Source organism: Scyliorhinus canicula, unplaced genomic scaffold (genome assembly GCF_902713615.1).
Source record: "Scyliorhinus canicula unplaced genomic scaffold, sScyCan1.1, whole genome shotgun sequence".
Lineage (NCBI taxonomy): Eukaryota > Metazoa > Chordata > Chondrichthyes > Carcharhiniformes > Scyliorhinidae > Scyliorhinus > Scyliorhinus canicula.
Genome location: NW_024055461.1, coordinates 271408 through 284365, shown reverse-complemented (window position 1 = coordinate 284365; position 12958 = coordinate 271408). Strand labels below are relative to the sequence as shown.

Sequence of the window (12958 nt, the reverse complement as noted above, 5' to 3'; positions counted from 1 at the left end):
TTCTGTGGGTCTAATTCAACGGAACAGACAAACTGTATTTCTACGTACATTCTAGTGGAAGTTAGGAAAGTGTAGATGAGACAAGTGAGTGATAGTTTTCACTTGGAGATGTTTGTAGCCTAGCTTCTGCACTTAACAATAATGGAATCTGACAGTCTGGTCACTACCTGAAAGCATTGGAACCAGACAGAGTGGTTCCTTCATCTTTTAAGAGACCATCTTTTAAACATTGTTTGAAAATCCATGAGTGAGCTGTATCAGATGGTACATGGAACATCCTTTTGGGATACAGATGTGTGTGTGCAGATGTGATGTTACATGTGGAAACACATGGTGACCTTGCACGGGAGAACAGTCCCCGACATGTTCAGCTATTTGACTACAGAACAACATGAAGTGCTTAACATAGAATGAGAGAGCATTTTAAATTATCAAGACATTGACATGTCTTGCACAGGGAATCTGACTTTAAAACAATCAGGACAGAATTAAACTCACTGGAATCTATCAGAGGGAGTGAAATTAAAGTGAAGAGGGATATAGGATTTGGATTTAGAAAATATTCACAAGGTGGATGCAGGTGAACAGGGGGCTGGAGAATCTTTGAAATTTGTGCCTGAACCTTTGTTTGAACTGGGTGTTTCCGATGCCAATAATCTAGAATTGTGAGAGATGGAGTGCAGGTGGGGAGGATAAATCACAGTCAATAATGATCAAATTTTGCTGGAAATTTTTTTACAAGTAGTCTCGGTTGCAGCTCAAGGGTTTGTGTTGCTGTTTCTGATCATTTCAGGAACTTTAGATGTTATCTATGGAATGTAACAAGAAATTCGGAAAAAAAGCTTGTAGTTTAGAAAGAGCTGGGTGAAACAGAAATCAGATTGTGAGACGTTAATAAGGATAATCCCTCTTCAAGGTGGGAAGATCTGTCAGAAATCACTGACTAATAACCTAATAAAATCATCAGAAATGTATTCCATATTACAAGAATAGCTGTGTGTGTCTCTCTCTGTCTTGCTTAAAAATAAAGATTCCTGGCTTGACAAACAGAGGGAAATCTATCCCAATATTACCTCATACGGATGGACACGGTAGTTAGGGAACTGAATTTATAGTGGTAACTGAAGACGATGACTTTGGCCTTCCCAATTTTTAATCCAAATTTCTGCTCATCCAGTACTGGATATGGGAAAAGCAGTTTGATCATTTAGTAACAGTGGAGGAATGGGGGTGAGGTGGAAATGGGTGTTGTCAGTATACATGTGAAAACTAACACGGTGCTTTTGGATGATGTCACCTAGTGGCAGCGTGTAGATGGGAAATAGGAGGGGCCGAGAATAGATCCTTTTTAAGGTGGATAATGACGGTGATAAAGGTGAGAGGGACAGTACCAAAAGAGAGAGAGACCCGTTGACATTATCAGCTAACACGGGGAAGTTGGGTGATCAGTAATCCTGATAATAGGGTCAATACAGCAGAAGGTGGAACTCATGGACAAGAGCACTGAGAGGGCACGACAGAGGATGGCAGAGAAACTGGAGAAAGGTGTGAGTTCAGAGCTCAGAAACAAAAGTCTGACCCTGGTGGGCTCATGGAAGGGAGGGAAGCAGCAGAGGCAGCTGATTGGATTGTCTCTGTAGCTCCATGAGTTCCTCACACTTGTTGTTGGAAGTGAGAATGGGAGACAGGGAAGAACAAGAGCCCTTCAAAAAGGAATTAATGCGAGTTAGAGATATTAAAAAGACGCAACGCTGTGTACTTAACACAAAGTTGATTTATTTAATATTTATCTAGAATAGTAACTTGGCTGTTAACTGGGCTGGGGTTTAACAACATCAGCAGAAACAGACCCCAATGAACATGGTCCAGTGCTAGATGTGATTAACAACAAAATTCAATCGCTGTAGTTACTTGTGAACTCGGTGGTGTCTCAGTAGGTTGGATGACTGAGTGAATCTCTTCCCACAATCGGAGCAGATAAACGGCCTCTCCCCAGTGTGAATTCGCTGGTGTGCGGTGAGCTCAAACGATTGCCTGAATCTAGTCGCACAGTGAGAGCAGCTGAACGGTCTCTCGTCAGTGTGAACGCGCTGATGGTACATTAGATCCTCAGAACTTTTAAAACACTTTCTGCAGACTGGGCATTTAAATGGTTTCTCCCCAGTGTGAACTTGCTGGTGTCTCAGCAGATCAGACGACTGAGTGAATCCTTCCCACACTCGGAGCAGGTGAACGGCCTCTCCCCAGTGTGAATTCGCCGGTGTACTGTCAGTTGTGATGATCGCTTGAACCCAGTTCCACAATGAGAGCATCTGAATGGTCTCTCGTCAGTGTGAATACGTTGATGCAGCATCAGATTCCTGGAACTTTTGAAGCACTTCCCACAGTCTGGACATTTAAATGATGTCTTGTCAGTGTGAATTTGCTGGTGTGTCAGCAGGGTGGATGAATCAGTGAATCCTTTTCCACACTCGGAGCAGATGAACGGCCTCTCTCCGGTGTGAATGCGTTGATGAGTTTCCAGTGCAGACGGGTAAATGAATCCCTTCCCACAGTCTCCACATTTCCACGATTTCTCCACAATGTGAACGGTGTTTTTTCCTTCCATCTTCAATTTCCAGTCTCATTCACGTTACGATCAATTGGGCGTCTGTCTGATCCTGATGTGATGAATGGTTTCAGATTCCCCACTGAAATCATTGCATTCTCATATCCTGTGTAACTGTTTAAAAACAGAAAATAGGGAGTGAGAGAGAACCCACAAAAACACAAAGGCAGGTTGTGAAATTGAGCTGAATGAATCTGGTTATTTGTGGGGCCGACACTGGGAGAAAGTGACCATGAAAACTGCTGCATTGTCATAAAAACACAACTGGTTCACTCATGTCCTTCAGGGAAGAGAACCTGTCAACTGGTCGGAGCGTAGATTAGACATCAGCCTCTTTTGGAGGAGAGAGAAAGCTGGGAGCAGAATGGGTAAAGGTGATTGACTGTATGCATCTAAAGCTCAGCTAGAACTTTGACAGAATCTCCCGGATCTTCAACCTTCACCACTGAGAAGGATCAGGATCGCAGGTGTATGTGAAATGCATCACCTCCAAGTTCCAGTCCAAGACACACACTGTCCTGATCTATCTGACAGCCACGGTGTGAAGATACCGGTGTTGGACTGGGGTGGGCAGTAAGAAGTCTTACAGCACCAGGTTAAAGTCCAACAAGTTTGTTTCGAATCATTAACTTTCAGAGCAAAGATAGCCAAGTTCCGTACCCATGAGTACGGCCTCAACCAGGACCTTGGATTCATGTCACATTACATTCACACACCCCCCCTCCACCCCACCATCTGGCCTGAGTTTGAGAAACTCTACGAACTGACCTGGCTTGAGACAATTCACACCTCTTTAATCTGTGATTATCCCTCTCTCCAGTTGCGCCATCTGGACCTGTAAAGACTTAATTACCGGCAAATACTCGCATTCAAAGTATCATCTTGCATCATTGACTTTGTCTATATATGTGGTTGTGGAACCCACCTCTTCATTCACCTGAGGAAGGAGCAGTGCTCCGAAAGCTAGTGATTCCAAACCTGTTAGACTTTAACCTGGTGTTGTAAGACTTCTTACTGTATCTGACATCCTGTACTGGATGAACAGAAATTTCTCCCAATGAAATAATGAGAAGTTTGAAATCATTGTCTTCAGTCCCTGCGAAAAGTTCCATACCCTAAGCATTGACTCCATCCCTATCCCTGACAACAGTCTGAGCTGAACCAGACTGTTTACAACCATGGAAAAATATTTCACTAAAATAAAAGTAAAAAACTCTGGAAATGTGAAGTACAAACAGAAAATGCTGGATAAACTCAGCAGGTCAGGCAGCATCTGTGGAGGAAGAGGACTCTTCCGAAACCACAGCTCGGTTTCCGACCACATATCACTGCCACGGCCTTGAATGAGTTTCTATCTCATTCACATCACGACTTAGTCTTGTCTCATGTTTCTGATGTTCACACACATTCCTTTATTGTCTCTAGATTTGACTATCCAAGAAAGACACTTACATTTAGGTTCTGATGAATGGAGTGACTGTCAGATTTTGATCTGATATTTGGTTTGACTTTTCCACCTTCAAATTCTGCTCTTCCAACGTCCTGTAAAGCAAAATTCATCACTGTCAGTCCAGGAATAAAAATTGAGAATCGTCGGGCCGCCGCGTAGAGCGGCCCGCGCCGGCCAACCACGTCGGCACCAATGGCGCCAAGGGGGCATGGCCCGGTCGTGGTGATTCTCCAGACCAACCCAGGGTTGGAAGAATCCTGCCCACGATAAGGGAGTAAACCAGGGCATCATGATCGGCACAGGCTTGGAGTTCCGAAGGACCTGTCCCTGCTGTACTTTTCTTTGTTCTTTGTTCAGGGTTGCGTGTCTCCCCTGGTATTCATGTGACTGAACAGATCTTTAAACACAAGGGGCAGGGCGTCCCGTGAGGTACTGGGATCCGGAGGGCAGGATTTGTTTATTTTTCTTTCCTCCTCTGCTTGGGTCTCAAAGGGTAATGCAGTTTGATGGACAGGCTGTCTGTATTCTGAACAATGGGTAACAAGCTCCGCCCAGTCATTCAAAACATTGCCCCCAAGAAAGATGGCGATCGCGCATGCGTCTTGCTGCATGTTGCCCCCAATAAAGATGATGTGGAGATGCCGGCGTTGGACTGGGGTGAGCACAGTAAGAAGTCTTACAACACCAGGTTAAAGTCGAACAGGTTTGTTTCAAACACGAGCTTTCGGAGCACGGCTCCTTCTTCAGGTGAATGGTGAATTCTTCAGGTGAATTCACCTGAAGAAGGAGCCGTGCTCCGAAAGCTCGTGTTTGAAACAAACCTGTTGGACTTTAACCTGGTGTTGTAAGACTTCTTACTGTGCCCAATAAAGATGGTGACCGTTAACACGGGACGAATATGAGGCGATATTCTTGTTCGTGGAAAATTGACCCGGTTTGTCCGCTTTTTTGCCTTTCGGTTTACACAACATGTTTAAGAAATCTCCCGCCGAGCTGTCCGATCCTTCTCACCCTCCGTACCGACAATCTCTCTTCGCGTGTGTGGATTCGCCAGAGAAGTACATCTTAATCGCCATTACTTGCAGTGCGCATGCTTTAGTTTGCGTCCCTCATTCACTGTGATTGGTTGGAGGACCAGCCGCTCACGCCCCCTCCTCGTATTGGTGTGGAGCTGCCGTCAATCACTTCCGGGGCATTGAGAGACAGAGCATGCGCAGTCCGGCTGTGGGCTGCACATTAGTGCGCAGGCGCAGTGTCAAAGAGCTTGGAGCCTGCGCAATGTGATTGATGCCTCGGCCCTTGTTTGTCCCGGAGAAGCGGAGTCAGCGTCAGGCGGTGGGTGGGAGGATTTGGAAACTTTGTGGATCCGCAAACCCTTCACCATCATTGTGTGCGCTGAGAGTGGAGACTTGGAAATGGTGCAGATGGTGAGATAGGTTTGGATTTCAGCCCAGGGAGGAGGGAGAGTGTGTGGGACGGGGATTTACAGCTTTGGGGAACAAGAGAGGAAAAATCTTCCAGAGAAACTTGAATTGTCTGTTCAGAGTTAGTTTTGCTTTTACAGAAACTCACATCGAGATCTGACACAGCCACTTGATTCATCAGGACCGAAATACTGTTGGCATTTACAGTGGAAGGAGAAATGTTTGTCTGCTTGTCTTTGCATGAAAATTTCAAACATCAGTGTGACTGGAAAAGCCCCGAGTGAGAGAGTTCCAGTGAACTGACTGTGGAAACAACAGTGTGACTGGAAAAGCCCCGAGACACACACAACACACACCCGAGTGAGAGAGTTCCAGTGAACTAACTGTGGAAACAACAGTGTGACTGGAAAAGCCCCGAGACACACACACCCGAGTGAGGGTGTTCCAGTGAATTGACTGTGGAAAGAGCTTTAACCAGTTACACTGCCTGAAAATATATCACCATTCACAGTGGGGAGAAATTGTACATGTGCTCTGAGTGTAAATGAAGCATCAACTGATTGTACAAACTGGAGAGACACAAGGCTACCAGCACTATGGAGAAACCGTGGAAATGTGGGGACTGTGGGAAGGGATTTAATTATCCATCCCGGCTGGAATCTCATCAACGCAGTCACATTGGGGCTAACAAAATGGAGAAACCATGGAAATGCGATGATTGTGGTAAAGGATTCAATTATCCATACCTGCTTGAATACCATCGACAGAATCACACTGGGAAGAAGCCCTTCATCTGATCCGAGTGTGGGAAGGGATTCACAACCTCATCCCACCTGCTGTTACACCAGCGTATTCACACAGAGGAGAGACCGTTCAGCTGCTTTACCTGTGGAAAGAGGTTCTCGTGTTCATCCAACCTCAATGCACATCAGCGAGTTCACATTGGGGGGAAGTCGTTCACCTGCTCCTTGTGTGGGAAGGATTTCGCTGGTCCATCCGGTCTTTGGTCACACCAGCAAATTCACAGAGGGGTGAAGCCGTTCATCTGTTCTGTGTGTGGGAAGGGCTTCACTCTGTCATCCAACCTGCTGTCACACCAGCGAATTCACACTGAGGAGAGGCCATTCAGCTGCACTTCCTGTGGAAAGAGGTTCAGGTCTTCATCCAACCTCAGTGCGCACAAGCGGGTTCACACTGGAGAGAGGCCATTCACCTGCTCCATGTGTGGGAATGAATTCACTAATTCATCCAGCCTCCAGTCACACCAGCGAATTTACACAGAGGAGAAGCCATTCATTTGCACGTACTGTGGAAAGAGTTTCAGGCAGTTATCAATCCTCACTGCACATCAACACACTCACACTGGAGAGAGACCATTCACTTGCTCCGAGTGTGGGAAGGGATTTACTCAGTCTGGCAGCCTGCATTTACACAAGCGCACTCACACTGGGGAAAGGCCGTTCACCTGCTCTGAGTGTGGGAAGGGATACACTCGGTCATCCCACCTGCTGACACACCAGCGAGTTCACAACTGTCTGCAGGGTTTGGATTTTGCTGTTAATCATGTCCAGGATTGATATGCTGACAATATTTGGTTTGTTTCTGCTGAAATTAGCAATCTCTACAACTGGCTGGAGTTTAATATTCTGGATCTGTCACTAATTTTCAGGGCTGTAATGTTCCTTTTAAAGAGCACCATCTGTAACTTTTCGCAGGAACTTGTTGATAATAAATTTATGAAGTTTTCCTTCAACCCAAAATGGATCTTTTGTGCAAATTCTACAATTCACTATGTCTAGGTAAAAGGTAAAGTTGCCATAGCTGACTGGTGGTGATTTAAACTGACGATCGTGACACCTCAAGCCAAGGGCAATGTTGGGAAGGCGGACAGACCTTTATGACTAACCACAGCTTGTATAGGAACTGAACCCACACTGCTGCCTTTGCTCTACACTACAGACCAGCTGTCTAGCCAAGTGAGCTAAACTGGCCCCACTGTCTCTAAGATTTTGCTGATTAACATTTCCAATTAGAAAGTGGTGACTAATCCTTGCTGACAATTCTTACCGACTTACACATTCTTCACAGTGGCACCTCTACGATCAAATTAAATTCTCAAGGGACTTAAAAGAACTGAAGTCACTTATTAGCACTGAAATTAAAATGGCTGAAAAGAGAGAAATGTTGCTGAAGCATTTCATTTTGTACTTATCAGGACAAACCAAAAAATGCCAAATTTTAAATGATCATATGGATTTGTTTATTGTCAAGTGTACTGAGGTACAGTGAAAAGTATTTTTCTGAGAGCAGCTCAACAGATCGTTAAGTACATGAAAAGAAAGGAAATAAAAGAAAATACATAATAGGGCAACACAAGGTGCACAATGTACCTACACAAGGACACTGGCATCGGGTGAAGCATACAGGGGTGTAGTGTTAATCAGGTCAGTCCACAAGAGGGTCCTTTAGGTGTCTGGTAACAGCGGGGAAGAAGCTGTTTTTGAGTCTGTTCATGCGTGATCTCAGACTTTTCTATCTACTGCCTGATTGGAAAAGTGAGTAAGCTGGGAGGGAGGGGTTTTGACTGACATTTTAAAAATAAATTTACAGTACCCAATTATTTTCTTTTTCAATTAAGGGGTAATTTAGCGTGGCCAATCCAGCTACCCTGCACATCTTTGTGTTGTGGGGTGAGACCCACGCTGACACAGGGAGAATGTGCAATCTCCACACAAAAAGTGACCTGGGGCCGAATTGAAGAGCTTGACTGATTATCTTAAATTGATTGTTAGTGTTGCTATTAGCACACTCTGAATTGTTCAGCAAGTGCTGCCTGTTTTATTACACTTCTGGTAGTATGTTATGTTATACTACTGAATGTAATATATGTCACTCAATACTGTAGTTGATGAGGTTTTCATCCATAGATTCATAGAATTTACAGCGCAGAAGGAGGCCATTTGGCCCATCGAGTCTGCACCAACTCTTGGAAAGCGCACCCTACCCAACTGCACACCTCCACCCTATCCCCATAACCCAGTGACTCCACCCAACACCAAGGGCAATTTTGGACACGAAGGGCAATTTATCATGTCCAATCCACAAAAATACTTGCACATCTTTGGACTGTGGGAGGAAACTGGAGCACCCGGAGGAAACCCATGCACACACGGGGAGGATGTGCAGACTCTGCACGGACAGTGACCCAAGCTGGAATCGAACCTGGGACCCTGGAGCTGTGAAGCGATTGTGCTAACCACAATGCTACCATGCTGTCCACGTATCCTTTGATACCCTTCACCCTATGTGCTATATCTAACTGCATCTTGAAACCATACAATGTTTTGGACTCAACTACTTCCTGTGGGGGTAATGAATTCCACAGGTTCACCACTCTCTAGGTGAATAAATTTCTCCTCGTCTCTGTCCCTGTATCCTCAGACTGTGATTCCTGGTTCTCGACACCCACCGTTGGGAACATCCTTCCTGCATCTACCCTGTGTAGTCCTGATAGGATTTTATAGGTTTCTATGAGATTCCCCCCTCATTCTTCTGAACTCCAGCGAGTGCAATCCTAAACTGCTCCATCTCTTCTTGTGCGTCTGTCGTGTCATCCCAGGAATAAGTCTGGTAAACCTTGATCCTTTTGCACCTCAGAGCGCTGCAATCTCACCATTTAAATTATAAGATTTTTCATTCTGCCTGCCAAAATGGACAATTTCACATTTTCCCACAGTAAACTCCGTTTAACAGTTCTTTGTCCAGTCAATTAACCTATCTATACATTTTTGTAACCTCCTTATATCCTCTTCACAACTTACTTTCCTTTATACCTTGGTGTTATCAAAAAAATTGGCAATCATCCCTTCCAAACCTTAATCCCACTCATTGATGAATTGTAAAATGTTGAAGAACCAGTACTGATTACTGTGGCTCACCACTCGTTAGATCTTGCCAACCTGAAAAAGTCCCATTTTGAGCCAACTCTGCTTCCTGTTCACCTGTCAATCTTCTATACATGCAAATATGTTACCCCCATATGTGATGGTAAGCGAAACACATTGATTTTATTTATTTTTCAATCCCTATGATTTTATTTATTTTTCAATCCCGATGTGAGCAGAAGCTCACTCTTCTCCAGATTCAGACAAAGAATTATTAGAAATTAGATCTCTAATGACGGCTGGATTACCCACAACCCCACGCGCCCCAGAAACCGCTCTATCTCCGGCGGAATGTAAGGATGGTCCGCGCATGCTTGGAAGGTCCTGGTCTCTGAAGTTGTTTGTGGAGAGAAGCCGGTAGCGGCGGATCTGAATGGAGAATGTTTATTGTTCCACATTCGGCTCCGGGTCCGCCCCCCGACACTGACCTCCCACCTCACAATGCCCAGGGAATGATTGACGGCAGCACCGGACCAATAGAGGAAGGTGGGCGTGACAGGACAACCGAGGTGGTGTGGCTCGTCCTCCAACCAATCGCAGTGAATGTGGAGGCGGGGTTATGACTGAAGCATGCGCAGTACGGGTGCTGGAAGCGGAAGGCCTCTTCAGAATTTCAACCCTATATTTCCAGTGCAGCGTTTTCTGAACTCCTTTTCCAGCGAGTGAGAAGGGGAGGATTTACAGACAGGAAAATCAAAGCAAACATCATATCAGGATCTGAAAGTCACTCAATTCATCAGAAACTCAACATCGTTAACCTTTGAATGTGGAAAAAGAAATGTTTGCCTGTTCTCTTTGTGGGAAACGATTTCAAACATCTGTGTGACTGGTAAAGCCCGATGCACACATAACACAAACCCAAGTGAGAGTGTTCCAGTTAACTGACTGTGCAAAGATTGTAACCAGTTACACAGCCTGAATAAACATCACACCATTCACAGCAGGGAGAAATCATACATGTGTTCTGTGTGTGAACGAGGCTCCAACTGATCATCCAACCTGGAGAGACGCAAGGACACCAGCATTGTGGAGAAGAGTTGGAAATGTGGGGACTGTGGGAAGGGATTTAATTATCCATCCCAGCTGGAAATTCATCGACGCACTCACACTGGAGAGAGGCCATTCACCTGCTCTGTGTGCGGTAAAGGATTTCCTCAGTCAACCAAACTCATGTTACATCAGCAAATCCACTCTGAGGAGAGGCCATTCAGCTGTAATCTCTGTGGAACAAAGTTTAAATGTGTTTCCACCTTGCTGAGGCATCAGCAGATACACACTGGGGAGAGGCCGTACACCTGCTCCGTATGTGGCAAGGGATTCACTCAGTCATCGGGGCTTTGCACACACCAGAGAATTCACACTGAGGGGAAGGCATTCAGTTGCGCGTCCTGTGGCAAGAGGTTTAGGCAGTCATCTGAGCTCAATGAACACCAGCAAATTCACACTGGGGAGAGGTCGTTCATCTGCTTTGAGTGTGGGAAGGGATTCACTCGGTCATCCCACCTTCTGAGACACCAGCGGGTTCACACAGAGGAGAGACCATTCAATTGCACATCTTGTGGAAAGAGGTTCAGGCAGTCATCTGATCTCAAAGCACACCACCGAGTTCACACTGGGGAGAGGCCGTTCACCTGTTCTGAGTGTGGGAAGGGATTTACTCAGTCATCCCACCTGCTGGCACACCAGCGAGTTCATAAGTGACCACAGGGGTTTGATTCTCCTGTTATTGCTACTGTTAATCACATGCTGGACTGATAGTCGGACAATATTTGCTTTGTTTCTATTGATATCAACAAACCTTACAGCTGGCTGGGGTTTAACTGGCTGGAGTTTAATATTCTGGAGGCGTCACTGACGTTTAGGGCTGCAGTGTCCGACTATGCAAGCACCATTTGTGATTTTTCTCTTTAATTCAAGAACTGTCAACGGGAACGCAGGAAAACTAACTTTTACTTCAATCCAAAATTGATATTTGATGCAATTCAGAGACTGCGATTAGAAAATGCTGATCAATCCTTGCTGACTTGCATCTTTTTCACAGTGGCACATCCACTATTAAGTTAACCTATCAAGGAACAAGAAACAAAGTAGTGATATATTTTACAGGCACATCAGCATTGGTATTGATGAAACTTGGAAGTCACTGAGTTGAATCATTTCTGACGCAGCAGCAGCAACATTTGGTAAAGGTGAAACCTACAACACAGACTGGTTTGAGACCCACTCAGCAGAGATGTCATCTGTCATTGAAGCAAAAAGCAAAGCCGACCTGATGTACAACATATTACATGAGCAACAGCAGCTTAGGATGTCGTGAATAGTGTTCTTACAGGGAACAGATCAGTCTTAGGGGGAGTCATTGAGGAGTCTTGTAGCTGTGGGGAAGAAGCTGTTCCTATATCTGGATATGCGGGTCTTCAGACTTCTGTATCTTCTGCCTGATGGTAGGGTCTGGAAGAAGGCAATGCCTGGGTGGAAGGGGTCTCTGATAATGCTGTGTGCCTTCCTGAGGCAGCGGGAGATGTAGACAGAATCAGTGTGGGGGTGGCAAGCTTGTGTGATGCGTTGGGCTGAGTTCACCATACACTTCAGTTTCTTGCGATCTTGGACCGAGCAGTTGCCATACTAGGCTCTGATGCAGCCGGATAGGATGCTCTCTATCGCACATCTGTAGAAGTTTGTGAGAGTCGATACAGGCATGCCAAATTTCTTTAGCTTCCGTAGGAAGTAGAGATGTTGTTGGGCTTTCTTGACTGTTGCATCAACGTGAGTGGACCAGGACAGACTGTTGGTGATGGTGACCCCCAGGAACTTAATGGTATCGACCATCTCCACTTCGGAGCTATTGATGCAGATGGGAATGTGTGCCATGGTGCGCTTCCTGAAGTCGATGATCAGTTCCTTGGTCTTTCCAACATTTAGAGAGGTTGTTTTCGGTACACCATGCAACCAAGTGATTTATATCCCTCCAGTAGTCTGATTCATCGTTGTTTGAGATATGGCCCAACACAGTCGTATCATCCACAAACTTATAGATTGAGTTGGAGTTAAATCTTGCCACACAATCATGTATGAACATAAGCCTACTTATGACACTAATAAACATTATTGTTAATAAAATTGAATATAGGGGGAAAGCGAGGTGTTTCCAATAATTGCCAGGGGCAGGAGAGAAGGCTGGGGAGTTGCTGTTCCAGATGGTGGGGGTGAGTTTCCACAATCTTGGGATATAGGTGGCGCACAGATGGGTCCAGCTGCATAAGTTGAAGGTGGACTTGAAGAGGTTGGATGTGTTGCCTTGTCTTTGGCAGGATGTGTACAGACAGTGAAAATGATGGTGCTGCCCACCTTTCTGTTCAAATTTCAGAACCTGTTCCCAAGTCCTTTCTGAGGAAGGTGAATGGGATGATTTCGAGGTTTGTGTGGGTGTGGAAGGCCCTGCGAGTGAGGAAGGTGTTTCTGGAAAGGGATTGACGTGGGGGTAGGGGGTGGTTGGCTTTGCCGAGCCTGTTGAATTACTACTGGGCAGTGA

General features: G+C 45.4%; 2 long non-coding RNA genes across 3 annotated transcripts; one reads left to right on the top strand and one right to left on the bottom strand.

The window, feature by feature from the left end:
* The first annotated feature begins 504 nt into the window (after positions 1-504).
* LOC119959656 lies at positions 505-990 on the top strand. The gene is made up of 2 exons (XR_005459256.1): positions 505-683; positions 758-990. It is a non-coding gene; the product is annotated as an uncharacterized LOC119959656 (long non-coding RNA).
* Positions 991-1776: 786 nt separating this feature from the next.
* On the bottom strand, positions 1777-5149 carry LOC119959655. Of its 2 annotated transcripts, none has more exons than XR_005459255.1 (3): positions 5079-5149; positions 4061-4150; positions 1777-2722 (listed from the first exon to the last, which is right to left on the bottom strand). It is a non-coding gene; the product is annotated as an uncharacterized LOC119959655 (long non-coding RNA). The 2 variants fall into 2 exon arrangements; XR_005459254.1 differs by having other exon boundaries at positions 5070-5148.
* Between the last annotated feature and the right edge of the window lie 7809 nt (positions 5150-12958).